The 18,581-nt window shown below is 33.0% G+C and overlaps 1 protein-coding gene and 1 long non-coding RNA gene across 9 annotated transcripts in view; one reads left to right on the top strand and one right to left on the bottom strand.

Moving 5' to 3' along the window:
• The window catches only part of LOC122524374 (dystrophin, isoforms A/C/F/G/H-like), a 352,972-nt gene that overhangs the window by 316,439 nt on the left and 17,952 nt on the right, over positions 1–18,581 (top strand). The gene's annotated exons all lie outside the window — the stretch shown is intronic.
• Positions 7,864–9,595, bottom strand: LOC122524416. Its single transcript, XR_006305537.1, has 2 exons — positions 9,524–9,595; positions 7,864–7,917 (listed from the first exon to the last, which is right to left on the bottom strand). It is a non-coding gene; the product is annotated as an uncharacterized LOC122524416 (long non-coding RNA).

The following is an 18,581-nucleotide window of genomic DNA, read 5'->3' as shown; positions in this document are numbered from 1 at the left end:
ATTTGTTAAAAAACTTTGTCCCTTTTTGCAGATAGATAAAAAATTTGCATTGTATTATCATATATTTACAATAATGAAAGAAAATTCTAATCCAATTATTACATTATTACATATAAATCATTTATATAATACTTAAACATTAAATATTAAATCTAAGAAAAAATATTTTCTGCCAAATTTTTGGAAAAGTTTTAAAACAACACTTTAACATTCCAATGCATATTTATAAATCTATATAAATTTTCTGCTAAATCAACTATTTAAATATATATTTTTATTATTTGGATAAAAGTGAATTCACACGTACACATAAATTTAAAAAGAAATAAAAACTTTGGAGTATAGAAATAAACTTGTTTTCATATTATAACGAGGAAAGCTTTTATCTCTTAACGCAATTGGCTTAGAGTTGACTGAATAAATAAAGGATCGGTGACAAACTATTGGTTGATAAATATAATATATAATATATATGTATCTAGTTATATATACCTTCTCGCGTACGCTCGATTTCTTCGCTAGTATCGAATCGACAAAAAAATGTTTTCTAAATTTCACCTGCATTCGAGATCATTTTTCTTATTTTCTTTTTTTCCGTTTTTTTATCATTTAACTTTATAACTGCAAATATATACATGCGTGTCTATACCATGCACGATTGGAAAATTCAAATGCTCGATGTAAAATAAACGTATATTTACATTTAAAACATCTCGAACGTGAGTAAGGGACAGTTAATCAATTAACCAACACAATAAATCATACTATATCGTTAAATAATATAATACTCGATAAATGATTCGTGGAAGGGCATTATAACTGTTATTCCTTCGATGATCAATGCCACTTATCCCAAATAATTTATACTATAGAACGTACAATTTCAATCTAATGATTCGTATATGTAAATACGATTGTGATAAAAGAAATATAAAGCAGAGTATTTTTTTCTTCTTTATCTTTTTTGTTCACGGCCAAAAATGTTGTGTTGAGTAGATAGTAGTAAAGTGAATTTTTTAATAACGTAAATGGGAAGTTATGGTTCTTATCTATTACTAGTTTAACGATCCAGTTAGGATAATGTACAATACTCGTATATCGTACGTACGAGCAACGCGCACTGGCCGCATATAAGACGATAAAATGCCACTAATTGGCTCGTTCACTGCGCGCCAATTAATAGTTAATTAACCCCTATTGCCTTAACTGCAAATTCACGTGCAATCGAGGCTTTAATTAATCGCCGATTGATCGGTAACATATGCGTCGCGCATCGTTTCGCTCGATAAAAGGCAAATTTCCTCCCACGGAAGAAGAGAGACTGTTAAAACGTGATGCTTTTAAACACCTCACATAGTCAATTTCAATATAATTCCCTTTTCTACCATTTACGAATACTTTTCACATTATTTTTATCATTATTTTTAACAATTATTTTCAATATATTTTGATCAATAAAATCCATCAAGAACCTCTTCTTCTTCTTCTTCTTCTTCTTCTTTTACGTTTGTAATTATTATTCGATTTAAATAATCAATGACTTATTCGAAAGATAAATGTTTATCGTGTAAAAACATTATTTGAAATTTTTCAGATAAAATCAATATTTAATCAAAATTAATTTTCAATATTGTATACATTTTAGTCACGATTTTAATAAGAAATTTAATATTTGTTTGAAATAACAATTAATCATCTAATCGTGTAGAATACACTTGTTCGACACTAATTCAACATGAAAAATTATATTTTCAATGATCGTAAAAAAAAACCATAATAATCTTTTAACAAATCATTGTAATAATATTATCTTAACACAGTTTTGAAATACTATGCTCGAAAAACTGGTAAAAAAAACGTGCACAGGTCAAAGTGAGTTCAATGCTGATATGAAAGAAAGAGATAAGCATGATGAGTCTTACAAGAGTATAAATTTAAAAAAAGAGAAAGATTCTCTCAGAGTGGAGAGGATAGGAGGAAAAGAAGGAGAAGGAGAATGAGAAGGAGAAGAAGGGCGTAAGAGAGAAAGAGAGAGAGGGAAGTAGAAAAATAAAAAAACACAAGTCGCCTACACGGGTAGTCGAGAACGCACGAAGAAAGACGAAAGGTACCGAGCGGCCGGCAAGTCGGCACGAGGGGACCAGTTGCGCGACGGCTTCCGCTTTGTACTGACGTTTCGTGTATGTATTTCGAAGTGGGTCCCCTTTTTTCTTCCTTTCATACTTTCTTTTTCTACCGACCCTTCGTTCGATAATTATTCAGTCGTTTTCGTCGCTTCGGTTTTAATTGCTTCGTAAAACAGACGTGTTTGTTCATCGTTTACGTTCAAAATAACAACGGAGAAAATCTATTTTTGTAACATTCCTGTGTACACGTGCGTGTACATGTGTGGTGTGTGTATATATGCGTATAATGATATATAAGTGAGTGTGTGTGATTTAGAAGAAAAGCTCAGATAAGAAGAGGATTAAGAAAGTTATGGGATATGGGAAACGTTTTGAAAACTCGAGACTGTGTGAACAGATCTGTTTGCGTTTTGTTGTATTATTTATATCGTTAATGTGTTAGTGACAGGTATGTCTTTTTATATATATTACGTACGTGTATTCTCGAGAAGGATTTCGTCAGAGGAGACTCACAGTAGGTCCCACCGTATATGTATATGTATGTAGTTTTTCAAAAGGTTCCCACGAACCTTTCGTTCTTTTGTGAGTAAGCCTACCGGAACAAATGCGTTTAAAAACTGTTCTTTGAACTATCGTAGGCCTTTTTGACAGTTTCTAAACCGTCGAATGGATAAAAGTTACGAATTAAATATTCTATTAGATTTATCTGCGATATTTTAATCATTGCAAAACCGTTATTCTTAAGAAATATTATTACTCAATCATGGTGTATAATATGATATTATAAAACGTTTAACTTTTTCAAAACCTTTCTCACATATATATATATATGAACATTTATTTACAAATTTGTATAATAAAAACCTCGTTTCAATTAATTGTTACAAGATAAAATAATATTTTAATTTGTTTACCTAGCATTAATGAAATTTCATAATACGCTAACATCATCTTTTGTTATCATTCAAATTAAACATAATATAAAGTATTATTTTATCGTTGAAATTAAATATTTAGTTTTGGAAATGTTAATATAACCAGGCTAACGAGTTAGCATGAAACAAAGGGGAAATTATATTAAGTACCGGAAAAGAGATGATTTTTTTTTTTATCTAATAAACCTCTTTCTCTAACTATGTATATATATATATATATCTTTCTCTTTCTATCTTCTGTCTGTCTGCCTGTCTGCCTCTCACCCTCTTTCTCTTTCTTTTCTTTTAACAACTTGGATATACCCGTTGCAGTATCCAATCAAAGGCAACTCTTACGACCACACACCGAGCCCTTTTTTTATGAGAATGAAACGAACGCTCGAAAAGATACTACTTACTTCGTTATGGAACTCTCCTTCGGAACACCAACATTTTTATATATATATATAAAAAATATATAAGTCCTTGCAAACACTCGATCAACGTTATATGGTTTCGTTATCTTAAGATAGACCCTCCCTCACTCTTTCCTCCTCTCTCTCTCTCGCTGCCTCCTTTGCTCTCTTTAAAAAAAAAAAAATGAAAAAAAAAAATTATTCGACTGGAGGTTTCAGTACGGTAAACAAAAGTGGCCTTGAGGTTATAAAGAAATGCTTCTCTTCGTTCTCTTAATTCCCTCTTGTTATTTTTTCTATCTTTATGTATGAGTTTCGAAAAGAAAATAAGAAGAAGAAAAAAAGAAGCTTGTTTGAAAAAATAAATAGAAAGACGGGAGAGAATATATCTTATACCTCGATTATATTTTTATTTAAGCAAATAATACGCAACGATGTTGTAATCAATTTATTATTCAGTTATAAAACAATGAGAGAGATTTTATAATTATATATTTTATAATTATAATATTATATAATAATTTTAATAAATTATTATATAATTTAATATTATATAATTAATATATAATTAATATATAATTTAAATATTATATAATTTATAATTTTATTTATAATTATATAATTTTAAAATTATTATATTATATTTATAAAATCTATATAATATTATTATTATATAATATTATATAGATTTTATAATTACTTTTCTCTTTCCAAAAAAATGAAAATTATTATGCGGGTAAGAGAAAGGTGTTCTCTTCGTTCGATCATTTTACGTAAACCACTTGTACGCGAAAGAAAAAGTTAAATAGAGAAAGAGAGAGAGAGAGAGAGAGAGAAAGGGTTGAAAGTAAGTTTGGTGGGGGGGTAAATTCCTTGAGAATACTCGTGACTTTGGCAAAGGTTTAAGGACCGACAGGAAGAGAAGTTTCGTGGTTTGGAGCGAATTCTAGGACGCTTAAGGGCGGTTCGTGGTTTCACCGGTTCAAAGATATTTGTCGATGTTCGGATCTACTCGTCGAAATGGATCACTTTACAGGTCGTAAACGGGGTCCTTCGTCGTCGTCGTCGTCGTCGTCTTTCCTTCGAGTTCGTTCGCAACCACTTGAATTTCTCCTTAATGTTCATGCTACTTCTCAGGCGTCGTTGATCCGTTACGATCGTGATATAAAAATAAAAGAAAAAAAGAAAAAAACGGAGACAATTTATTTACAACTTTACGTTCTTACCCAAGAATATTATTCCGTTTCTTTTTTTTTTTTTTGTAGAATTCCTCTCGGATACTTTATTTATTTTTTAATTTTATATACAATATATATATATTAACAATTTTATTCCTTGTAACGAACGCACTCGTGTATATTTTATATTGGATCATTAAAAGAAATGTTAAAAAGTACGAACTTTCATTCGGTAAAGTAAAATTGAAATAAAAAAAATTGAAATTTTTCACCATTGAAGTTTAAGAGAAAAGTAAGTTAAGTTATTCGTTCGTGTGTTTGTTAGCACGTGACTACTACCTAGACCTAGACCCACTTTAATGTTCATAAGTTTAACACACACATATACCGAACTATTCAATCGTTCATATCCACATAGAATTCCTTTTACATGGTACGTTTCTATGATCATTCGAACGTGGGACTTGAATGTAAACATGCTCGAAAGTTCGTAAGACACGTTGTCGGGAGAACTACTTTTCTAACAAACTGACACAATGATCGTAAAAATAGAGATGGACCTCCCGAGTACAGAAATCTTATTTCCGTCCCGTTCCGTTAAATTTACTATCGTGTAACTCGCATGATTCATTTACTCGTTGGAAAGAAAGAGAGAGAGAGAGAGAGAGAGAGATACAGTTCAGTACCACTTTGATCAGATTATCATAGAAATCAATTGTAGTATCTGTGTGGACCCATTGTCAATGATGAAGAACCGGTCAAATGAACATCCTAGTAGTCTCTTTGAATGCATCCCAAAGACTTCTCTTATCAAAGAAAAAAAAAACTGGAAGAATAAATGAAAGAATAAAAAGAACGAAGATGAGTAGAAGCGTGCATGCTCGACAAGTTTAATCGTTTGACCCATTTCCCATTCATTCTCGTTCCTACAATTTCGCAATACTGTTGCAAAGCACAAACGTCTACTATACTTTAGTTTCCTACATCTAATCGTATCTTAAATTCCTGTTTATTTCACTGATTCGTTCATCTTCTAAATAAAAACGTATCGTATGCTTTTTGTCTGGAAAAGAAAAAATTTTAACCCATTTGCATTCAAGCTATAAATATGCGATACTGATTAAATAAATCAAAAACTGTTCGACCGAGCTTTGAATTACCCTGGGGATTTTGTTTTATTTTATAAAATTGTATAGTGTTTTTATATTTAAATTTCGATTAAAAATATTTATCAAATATAACAGTTAACGTCTGAACGGTAATTAACTTATTAATCGGTAGAAATATTAATTGCGTTTAATCTTGACTGACAAAAGTTTATTTAGAAAGAAATACGTTGAAATTTCATTTAATATTAATAATAATTAGCTGGGGAAAAAGTAATCTTTGACGACTGGCATTTATAACGATTCGAAGAAACGAAACAACTTACGAGATATCTTGAACCGAACTCGAATTCACATTTCTCATAGTTTTGGGATCAAAAAATGAAACTGTTCAAATGTTCCGTACAAACGTACTCCCAAATTTGTTCCCAATTTGTTACACATAGCACGCATATCAAATCAATAAATAACTCGTTCGATAAATGCAAACGATTATCGCGCGTATTGTTGAAATCACGAATGTTAATGGGTTTAAATATAAAAGTAATTGTCATTTCTTTGAAAAGGTTTCGTGACAACTAACCTATCGGATCAAGTTAAAGATCGATCGGTCATAAAAGGAGTCACGGTCGAATCGTTCTGGAACTTCAGCGACCAATACTACTACTACTATTACTACTACTCAACGATGAATCATGGTAGTTCGTGTGGGTGGCGTGAAAGAGGCAGACGGTTCCAAGTATATCCTTTAAATTGTTTTGCCTCGTGCCGTTTACGAATACATCTCTCTCCGTGCCTGCCACTTCTCTTTGCCCACTCTGGCAAAGTTCCTATCTGTCGTATATATATATTCAGAGAGAAAGAGAGAAAACACACCCGACGACAAGCATATTTTCTCTCTCTCTCTCTCTCTCTTCCTCTTAGTTGAGAAATACAGAAGCGTCGCGACAAGATTCTCTCATCCTTCCTTTTTAAAGAAGGAGACTCCAAGCTTGGATTATTTCGAAGCGCGTTGTTTTTTCTCTCCTCTCTCTCTTTCTTATTCTTTTTGCGCACAGTGCAATGCGCACACCCTGCGCAATCGCAAGCGTTCGCTTTTACAAAGCATGTGCAAACATCTTGTATGCACGCACCACACTCTTTCTTTCTTTCTTTCTTTCTTTCTCTCTCAACATATCTTTCTTACACTTCCATACACTTATATGGACATCTTCGTGCACTTACATACACGCACAGTATGCAAGTGTGTACCGTGAAAACGTCATTTTTCGTGTATACACGTAGCATTCTTTCTTAGACTTGCATACACTTATATGGATAAACGAGTATTACACACAGATACCAGTATGTAGTGTTAAAACGACTTTTTTTAATTTCACGTATACACACATACTCTACCATTTCCCTATCTTTTTCTTATACTCGAATACACTAATATATTATCATATACATAAGTACGTAGCCACCTCTTTACTAAATTCCAAGGAAGAAAAGACAAAGGATAAGATTGTAACGTGCTAAGCCAGCCACGATTCACCGTCACGATTCTCTCTATCTTTGTCTTGAATGAAAAGAGATATTCTAACATAGGTACACGCACACGCACACGCACACGTAGAAGCACACGCGTGCCAACCAACCCACCCATACCCACCATCGGAATCTTAATTACGTTACGATCCGTTCGTGGCACTCGAACTCTCTTCTTGGCTTTGGTTCTTTGCTTAATCGGCTAATCTATCGGATTCATCGATCTAACGTTTTATATCTTTCTATCGATCTATTGATCTAACGATAGATCGATCGATCGATTGATATATCGTACTCCTCCACTCAATTCGTAGAGCAACTACCATCCACACTTGGAACATTTATTTCCATTCACCTCGGTCACGAGGAAACGTAATCAATTTCGGAGAGAGAACGCTTGAGGCAAGCTCTTTTCTTCGAACCCCCGAGAAAGCGGATATTGTCGGATTAATTTGATTGAACGGTGCATAAGAATCGGGTCATCGAATCCTCTCTTGGTTTAGTTACCATTTCTACGAAGCCCGTACGAACTTTTAATAATCTCTCTTACTTTTTCTTTCTTACTCATTTTCTCTCTCTCTCTCTTTTTCTTCTTTTTCTTGCTTACTTGCTTGTTCACTCTGTTAGTGTTTTCTTGGAATCGACACCTTTAAAAATTGCATTAGTTAAGGGTATTAATATAATATAATTATATAATATAATATATATTATATATATTAATATAATATAATATATATAATTATCTTAATCGGTTTATTACAAATTTATTCTTAATTAATATTAAAACTACCGACAATTAATAATTTCAATATATCTAAATATAATAAATATACAAACTTCGAAAAAAAGTAAAAGAAAAAAAAATAAGATAAGATAAATTACAAAATGAAAATATTTCATAAATTAATATTAATATAACAAATGAAAATGTTTAAATGTCCAATTATTCCGATCTCTCGATAGTTTTAATATTTAAATCCAAGAATAAATATGTTAATTATTTCTATTTCACGAAACGTATCTTACAATTGGATTGTAATTAAAATTTATTATATCCTATTATTTAAATTTACCGAGCACCGTTTTGAATTCTAAAAACGGCTGACGTTTAAATGTCTAATAGACAAATTAAATGGTTCGATGAAAAGGAGATCTACTCGTATTCTCGTATTCATATCGTTTGCTATGATATCGCATTCCCGATATAGCATATTCCTCCATCGTTTATTCTTTCCAGATCTAATTGCCCGTTGACCCCGGTTGGTCACTCTTCACTTCCGTGGACTACCGAGCGTCGTTTAAAATGATTGGATTAAGTCTGACGCGGTTAAAGAGCATCATTTCGAGTTCGTTCATGATCATAAATGGCTACTCCGCTAATCTCGCTAGCAAGTTGTTCGACTAACACGATTGCCAGTTTTTTTCCCCCTCCCTATCTCTCCTTGTCTTTTATACAATTGGATCCATTTTAACGAGATCGTTGTATTATCTTCTTGTAGTTTCTTCACGATGAAGAAATTTAATACTTCGATAGGAAAACTTTTGTCACGATTAAAGAAGTAATCCTAATAATAATAATAATAATAATAATAATAATAATAATAATAATAATCAAATATTTTATACTTTAGATTTGTTCTCGTTCTCATTCTTTGTAATAGAAGAAACAAGACAAATGCCGGGCCGTGTGAACATTTTTCGTCTCGTTTAAGATTTTTTAATATCTAATCCGAATAAATAACTAAGGAAATTAGATTTACACACATTTTCTACACCTCTTGCAATATTACTAAAGGGTAATACTGTTTGTATAATCAATTGTACAATTATTTTTCTTCTTCTTGTTTTAATAATATTAATAGTAATAAAAACTTGTCAATTTTTGTCTTTCATTGATAACTCGATAAATATTTGATAAGAAAATTTCCATATATTGCGAGATAAAGTAATTGCAACACTTTCTCGAAACGACTGTTTTCCCCAATGTGTGTATACTTTTTTAACAAAAGAAAGTGTTACGCAAGGAGCATCCTTGTACAATTTTTGTAGCTTTTTTCGTGAATCGCGAAAACTTGAAGTTTATCGCGATGCAAGGTGCAACGACTCGTACCCTGGGCTTCTCAGTGAACACAGGTCGTTTTATCGTCGCACGTGAGCGCACACGTGTCGCACGAGTATATACACATATGTTTCTAACATATTCCTATATATATACTTATCTACCTATCTACGTATATATACTTACTTACTTACTTTCGTACGCGACACATCGAATCGAAGATATGCGATTTTACGACTCGACGACACGACTCGACAATTTTCAACGACCTCTCTCTCTCTCTCTCTCTCTTTCTTATATCGAGAATCCGTTTCTTATTCTATCTCTCTTCACTGCTCTTTTCTTCTATTCTCTTCTCTTCCTCTCTTTACAATTCGCACCACTCTTATTCTTCCTTTTATGATTATCAATGAAAGTGTGAATATATATCTGAATAAACGATAAGGCTAGTGAAATGTTTATTTACATACGTGAATCGGTATTTTTTAATTGAATTTTTTGTTCCTTTTGTTTTATCTTTTTCTTCTATTTCGACGAGTACAAAAATTTGTCATCGATCAACCACGAGAGACTCTCTTATTAGCATCTATCGAGCTTCTTCCCCTTGTAACAAACCGTGCATGCAAAACACGAGAGGCTTCCTTTAAACCGTTTAGACGCTATGTGAAAAAAGAAAAAGAAAAACCTCGCTGCTTTATCTTTCTTCTCCTTTTTTTTTTTTTTTTTTTTCCCTAAACATTTTCAAAATATACGCAAAAGTGATAGAAAGAGAGAGAGAAAGAAGAAAAATGAAAATATATCGTTAGAAAATTTGTCGACTAATTAAAAGCATCAATATACATTATTATTAACTAAAATGAGATAAATTGTATTACTTTTTCAATAGGAAGGTTTTATCGTAAGAGAAATCACCGCAGTAAAAAAAGTGCGAAATATTTTGGGAATGGTAAAGTCGAGTAAAGAAGAAAAAGAAGAAGAAAACGAGCTTTTAAAATCCGAACACAGTTTACGAACGAACGAACGAACGAACGAACGAACAAACGTCGAGAACTAAAGAGAGATCAAATCTCTTTTCACTTTTCTCGCCGAGCAGAGTGAAAACCAGTTTCGCGTGGTAACCGCTATATCAGCGTATAGATTACGCTTTATTATTTCCTGCAACGATCGGACCATGCTGTGTATTATCCCGAATGCAAGCTGTTCTTTCTCTCTTTCTTTCTTTCTTTCTTTCTTTCTTTCTTTCTCTTAACACAGGAATTGAAATTTTCTCACTTTAAAAAACTTTAGAAAACTCTACGTGAACGGAGTTAACCCTTTCGGTTGCGATTAATTCTTTTGCGTTTCATTTCTTCTTCTTTTCCTTTCTTTTTTAGATTTTTGTTTTTTTTTGTTTTTTTAATTTTATTTCGAAACTCGTTTTAAAAAGAAAAACAAGTTCACGACACGACGGGACTACGCGACTATCGAACGAGAGTTACGTTCGTTTATTCTCCATTGTATTTATTTTTTTAATCTTTCCTATCACATATCCAAGCTCAAAAACTTTTCTTTCTCGTTCCCTTTTTTTTTTTTTTTAATCTTTTTTTCTTTTTCGCGTGTAGGTATAATTTCATTTTTGTCCCCCGTTTTTTAAATTCTCTTTTGTAAAACATATTTTTTGTCCTCTGTCTCTCTTTTTCTCTCTCTCTCTCTCTATCTCTATCTCTCTCTACGTGTTCGGCTATTAAAAAGCAACGAAATCCGAACAAAGCTTTTCGACGACACCCGCATCGTATTCTCTTTCACGGTTAAACGATCCTCCTACACCCGTTTTTATCCTCTGTTCTAAAACTAACGATTATTTCACGAGCCTCTCTCTCTCTCTCTCTCTCTTTTACCTCTCTTTTCTTCTCTCTCTTTTACTCTCTTTCGTTTTATCTTTAGCCTGAAGTATATCGCGTACATCTTTTAATTACATTTTCTTAACACGACACTTTCAAATTTCACAATCTCACGGTACGTTCATTAACAAACTTAGTATATGCGTATATTTTTCTGCTGATTTTTAATCTTTGAAAAGTTAACTTATATTAACGATTTAAATATTCATATACACGTGTAACTGTGTGTGTGTGTATGTATATTTATTTACAATTAAACGAAGAGAACAAGAAAAATCAGAGGATAAAAATAAAACGTAGTCGAGTACGTACATCTCTTTTCACGGTCACCTTGTATAAAGTCACTCCCCCTCTCTCTCTCTCTCTCTCTCTTTTTCCGTCTGTCCACCCTTTCTTCCCCCTTACTCTCCTCCCCTCGTACCACAAAGAAGAGACTCATGGTAAAGCTTATCTAGCGTGTAGGTTGACACCACGTTAGCGAACCGACACATAGGACAAGAGAACGAAAGAAATAAAAACAAAAACAGAGAGGGAGGGAGAGTAAGAGAGAAGGACAGCTTCGGTTACGTTGTATATACACATATTCTACGTGTTCTTTCGTTACTTCGCTTCAGTTCATTCGCGTTTGCCAACGTGCGTGCACGCGAGATAACACGTCACTCCAACACATCTATACGAATTTAGAATTTTTATTACTTTGTTTTACTCGCGAGGGAGGGGTGGGTGGTAGAGGGGTAGGGTCATCCTTTAAATCGTAATTCGAAAAACTATTGGAAAAATAATAATAATACGTTCATCGATAATAATAATGTTCGTTCTCGTATCACCGTCACGAAAAGTGATATCCGTGTAGAAAAATGAAAAAAGGAGTAATAGGAAAAATAAAAGTTTGAACTAAGTAGTTCGATCGTGGTGCAAAATTTTCGTCGGTTTTTTTTTCTTTTTATTATCGTTTAAAAAGAAAGTAAAATCAAACGTGTTAATTATATATTTGTAAGTTATATTATTCGAATTTTGTTTTCCTTAAAGAACAATGATGACACATACGTGGAACGGATGTTCTTCCATGATTTATTTAAAGTGCGAACAAACTGTGATAATTATTATTCGATCGAGATACAATGGATCGTGATTCGATGATCGTGATAAAATATATTTAGTGAAATTATAGAATTAAGGGGATGAAGATTGAGGAAGTGTCACTGTGATTCCAAAATTTGAAAATAATGGAACTAATGAAGAATAGTATGACCGAGGTGTTACCTCGTAGAAGAACAGGGATAAGGGATTACAAGATAGAAGAAGATGAGGGGGACGAAGAGGAAGATGAAGAGGAAGATGAAGAGGAAGAAGAAGAAGAAGAAGATAAAAAGGATCGAGACGACGAAGATCGAACCTCTCTTAAAATCGATCTCTCGATGGCCGAACAGTTTTACTACGAAGTTATTTCGTCTTTCGAACAAGAAGAGGTATTCTTTTATAAATGACTTTTTCCTTTTACAAATATTTTCTAATAATTATTATTAAATGTAGATAAAATTTTAATATTTTATTATGAAGGAATTATCGACAGTGAACAAACTGTGATCTCAATTTTATTGAAAAGAAAAAGAAAAATTTCTTTTTAATATAATTTATCGATAATACACATAACTGCATAGAAATATTTCCAAACGTATCGGACAAAATTGGAAATAATTTTAATAAACGTTGTTTTAACGTCGATAGAAAAAAATCTTCTATTCGCGATGAAATACTTTGGGCGTAATTAAAAGTACGATATTTGAATATCAACGATTAAACGTTAATAATCCGATTAAACTAATAAAACTTGAGTAATTTGTCCGATACGTTTAAACCGCTTATATAAAATGTCACGAATGAGTTTGAATAAAGTTACCAACCGAATATTCAAACAAAAATGATCAAATACTCTCTTGGTGCAAATAAGAAATTTCAATTGAATTAGGGTAACTAATTATATAGCACTCTCCTAATAGACGAGAAGCGATTATTCAAAGAGGAGAGAAGGGTTTCGTTCGAGCTGTCGTCCTTTCCCCGTAATCTACGAAATTGATTGCCAGCATTATGAATAATGTTAGAGGTTGGCTGGACCGGATGCGTCCCTTTTATCTCGAATAGGGACCGGAGCCGTCTCTCGGTTCGACCCTTTCCCATCTCCCTAACTTCTCGATCTCTCGATGGTGTGTGTGTGTGTGTGTGTGTGTGCACATGTGTGTATGCACAACCACAATGGGATAACCGACTCCTAGATTTCAAGGTGAACTAGTTGGCCGATAAAACGATGCAATAAATACTGTTAGTTAATAGGAACCCTTTTTTTCTTTTTTTCTTTTGTTTCTTTTTTATTTTTTTTTTAATTTACCTATAGTATTCATTCTTAGAAAGGTACACGCCTATCTGAAATTGTCACCTATTCCGTCAGTTAATAAATACTCTCGAGCTTTTATCTGATAATCGAGTTCATCGTTCTACTAACTTCCAACGATTTTTTAACCTTTTACAATTGTGCATTGAGATCTCGATTAAAACTGACAAGATGTGCAAATATATTTATTATGTTGAAATATTATCTTCCTGATATCATTTCCATCGAGAAATATTATTTAACTTCTTTTGTATGATAATATTTCTCACATTTTATGGCAAATAATTTGAACGTCCTGACTTTTTTTTTAAACGAATAATCGTTAAACGTTCTCCTCATACCCAACAATTTCTTGACGTTGCAAGAAATGTATGAAATTCGAGATCGATTAAAACGTTACGATGAGCAAATATATATATATATATAGAAATATATTGCCATACTTTGTATCATCGAAATATTATATTACATCGGCGTAAGAAAATGTATTATAATAAAAATCTACTTTTTTTTTTTTTCAATATATTACGATATATACTCTCTATCGATGGATAAAAGAATAAGGAATTTTCTGAGGAACTTTATAACGCACATTTTTAATTCGAAAAATTCGTGGAATCTCTCTCTCTCTCTCTCTCTCTCTCTCTCTCTCTCTCTCTCGCGAATGTCGCGTGAAATTTGCTGGCACGATTTCCTTCGCGAGATTCTGGACTGATTTTATATTTTATGAGGGTACGTCGCACCTGCTGCAACAACGGACCATCCTCGAGAACAGAACCACCGCCACCAGCAGTAGCAGCAGCAGTAGTAGTATAAGTACGATTTAATTATTCCACAATTTCGTTATCGTTATTTGCATAATAGTTTTTAATTAGCGTAATACGCGGTACTGGAAAACGCCTCTTCCGTATTGATTACTTCCTACTTTCTCAATGTTACCATATCACGTTTAAATAATCATTCAAACATAAAACGAGAATATTTATCTATTTTTATAATTAATATTATATAATTCGAAATATTAACACATTCCAGCAACGTAGTCCTACATCGTTTCAAATTTTTTTAAGCAAGTAACATGCAACGTACTTTCCAAGTAATTTCATCATCGGTAGCTAATTGTTAATTTATTTTTTTCAATCTCGATTAATATTACATTTTTTGTATAATTGATATACGACATATGATATGTGACTCTTTAAACGTAGGCAAGTATCGTCAGATACGATAAATATTTCGAAAGTTATGCGATCCTGTAACCATCGGTCCGGAAAATGCGAAATAGCTTTTTACTCGAGCCAATAATAATTTAAATAAAATCGAATAAAATGATATTTATATTTTACATGGAAATATAGAATAGAGAAAGAGAATGAGATAGTGAGTTTATTTGCGATTTGGTGATTCGTTAAATCGGCTTTATTTCAGACGCGTTAATTGTTAATCGAAATAAATGAAATATGTGGAATTAGTGAAATATAATACATATACTCTCTTGAAATACATATATAATATTCGTATACGTATATACATATATATATATAAGAGAAGATTGAAAGCGTTCGACAATGGGACACAGAATCGGTATGCACGGAATGTGTTCGCTCGTGCGTTAAACATCGGTTCCTTCGTCAGATCCCGTATTATCGTGCATTGGCGCATACTACAAATGCACCTACAGGTTGCAACGCGAGACGATTTGTATGACAGGGCGCGGCCATCCTTGGATCGAACCAACCTTCTCTATTTCTCGAATGAATAGAAAGCGTTACTACAACGAAATGAATTTTCTCGACTAATATTCCTAGTCCCCACCCTCTCCCCCCCACCTCCGTTTCTCCTTTCCCCCAAGTAATGGTCTCTACGGGAGATATAGAATTTAATGTTCTAATTGCTCTCTCGTGTAATTATTAATAATTATAGCTATATGTGCTGCTAGATCCTAAAGCCGAGAAATTTTAAGCTCAGCTGCGAATCACGAATATATATATATGTGGGGTTTTGTATTATTAAGAAGTGTAGATATGAATGTGTGAATGGTATGAGTGTAAAGTGATTGAAAGAAATGAAAGAATGCATCCGGTCGAGACAAAGGAAGAGCGTTAGATAGGAATGTTAGTTTATAGGTTTAAGGTTACATCGTCCGGACTTGTCGCCTTTGTATCGCTACATCGAAGTCTCCCGAACGTTCTCGAAAATGTGAAATACCGGAAAAGCATTTGCGCGTGGCTTGGAATGATCGGGAAGTTTCCAGGGAGATGACGAGAAACAACGGGAGACGATGGATGGGATGTAGGATATAAGTGGGCGACGGAAAGGACTGGGTGCGTGCTGGGCTGCGTTCTGTTCTGGGTTGCGTTTTCTGAGAGTTGAATAAGATTTGAGGAGTGATAAGTGTAACGGGAGGTACGAAAGACAACGGGGAACGGCGAAGGATTACGATAGACGACGACGAGTCGGATTCGGGTGTTCCTTGCGGTTGATTTCGGTACGTGGGGAGTTACACTTATTATTAGATTGTTAGATTATTAGATTATAGATACTTACTATTCTATCTCTTAAAAACATTATACCTTGTTAAGTATTTATTAATAAATACTACCTTATTATTATCATTAAATATATCATTATACATAAATTCTTACATATATATCTTGTTCTCTCGAGTAATCGGAATAACTAGAAAAAAAAATAAAGTAGGACAAAAATGTTATAAAATCATATAGGAATTTGATTAATCGTATCGATGTTCAATTTAGTAACGACAAAATAAAAATGTATAATCAATGATCGATGGATTATCTAAGAAAAATGTAATATTTAATCATTCTAGAATCTTAAACCACACAGAAGCACACAACGTATTTACTTTTCAACCTGAACTGTGTTATTTCAAGCGGAAAAATGGTAAATACAATGTTTCTCCTTACCCGCCCCTCCGTTATCGTGGAAAACCTTAAAACAACATCGAGAAGAAAAATCTCTTGAGCAAATAACGCACACACAGTTCTCTGTTAAAACAATTCTTTCTTTCCCTTTCTTTCTGTTCGATTGGTGAGGAGGAGGAGGAGGAGGAACGTAAGCATAAGATCGTTCTAGAATTCCATTCCAAAGCGAGCTTTTTACTTTACAGTAGACAACGACAATGACAATGACAACGACGAGGACCAGCAAAAGCGATTTTGTAGAGAGAACATTGCTGTTAAAATGCAACTACGTGACACTAAGGAACGTTTTACTTTTTCCAGTGCATATACATTTTTCCTTCGGTTGCAGGCAAGCAAGCAAGCAGGGAGGCAGGCAAGCACAGAGAGATTTCATTTTTAAAAACGCACTATGCTTTTTTTTTCACACTACTATGAGTATCTACAGTCGCTAAAGGTTGCTGCTCCATTAAGGGCCAAGCATTACCCAGTTTATATCGAATAATACAATTACGTGCATGACGTTCGCAGTAAGTGCAGTATTCTCTTGAATAGAGTGGAGTCTAACAACTATTACTCGAATATCAATTATTTCTCCTATCCATTGATGACAGGAAATGGGAAATTGCTTTAAATGATAAGAACAGACAATTATTATCTATATTTTGTTTCTTTTATCTTTTGAATTAAAAGCAAAAATGTTTTCATCGATCGAAACATTTCTTTTCTTTTTTTTTTTTTCTTTTTTCATAACACAAAACACATTAGGAAAATATAAAACGATAGGAAAAATTGCTTGTCAGTGTAATCGTCGATAATCGCTCTCCCCCAAACGCTCATCGATTCGGATTAACTTTTCTCACCTATGTGAGAAACATTAATCGAAATAAAAACGTACCTTCAATTTCACCTTTCATTCTATCCAGTATTATTTCAAAAATGACGATGCAAGATGTCGAGTAAACGATTCTGATCGATTAAACTTAACCAATCGGTCGTGAAAGATTAATCGTCTGTAAATGATACTTTTGCCGTGTACTACGAGACGCGTTTAATTATCCCTTAGAATTATTATCATCATTATATATATATTAATCATTTTTTTTCATGGCATACTTTTTCTTCATTCCGATCAATTATTTCTACTATGTCTTCTACAAATGTTATTTACTTTTGTAATACGTGAATCGAATGAATGAGCCTGAATACCATGGGATACCATCATAGACACGGTATATCTCTCAATACACTTTTGAAATAAAACATAATAGTCTTTCGTAGATTCCTTTATCAAGCTTAGCACGTAAGACTTTATTCGAAAAGTTTAGACAGATATTATAGAAACGGACAGCTGTGCCAAGTGTCTCGCATTTCAAATGGCCTTTCACCTCGTCTTACGCGTTATGACAAGATCTAACCATAGTAACATAGTAGGTGGACCTAGCTTTGAGATTTAGTTCGAACAAACGTGCAAGACAGTACTGGTACGATCCCCAAGTATCATATCTATCTATTCTAGAAGTGCTTGTTAAAGCGAGTTACATGGTTTTACAAGATGCATCAAGATTACGTATCATGCTAATACCATCTGGAGCTTAGATTCCATCTTGTATTTGCCACTGTTATTCTGCCACTACTATTATCCTTCTTCAAACGATATATGTCTCTAAACTATACTTATATCTATATATATATATAGATATAGATGAATAAGAGAACGTTTAAATTATTCTAAATAATGCAGGAAATGGACGTGAGATTAAAATAGAAAAGGGTTAAACGTTTCCAATCTATTCATCATTATTTATTTTGATTTAATCTTGGTTTTAGAATTTGACCTTTTTTTTGGCAACTCAAGTGAGTATGGTTACTTTAATAAAAACCTACAGGTCCCCGTTAAACTAAACTAAAAATTAAAGTTACCATGCTCACTTAGTTGCCAACCAACAAATCAGCATTCAGTTGCCAACCCAATATAACTTTCGCAAAAATAATTATTTTTTATTGAATTTATTTTAATTCATTTTAATTCTATTATTTATTGAATATCTCTTATACA

This window comes from Polistes fuscatus, unplaced genomic scaffold (assembly GCF_010416935.1).
Source record: "Polistes fuscatus isolate 324 unplaced genomic scaffold, CU_Pfus_HIC Scaffold10, whole genome shotgun sequence".
Lineage (NCBI taxonomy): Eukaryota > Metazoa > Arthropoda > Insecta > Hymenoptera > Vespidae > Polistes > Polistes fuscatus.
This window is presented reverse-complemented; position numbering and strand designations above follow the sequence as displayed.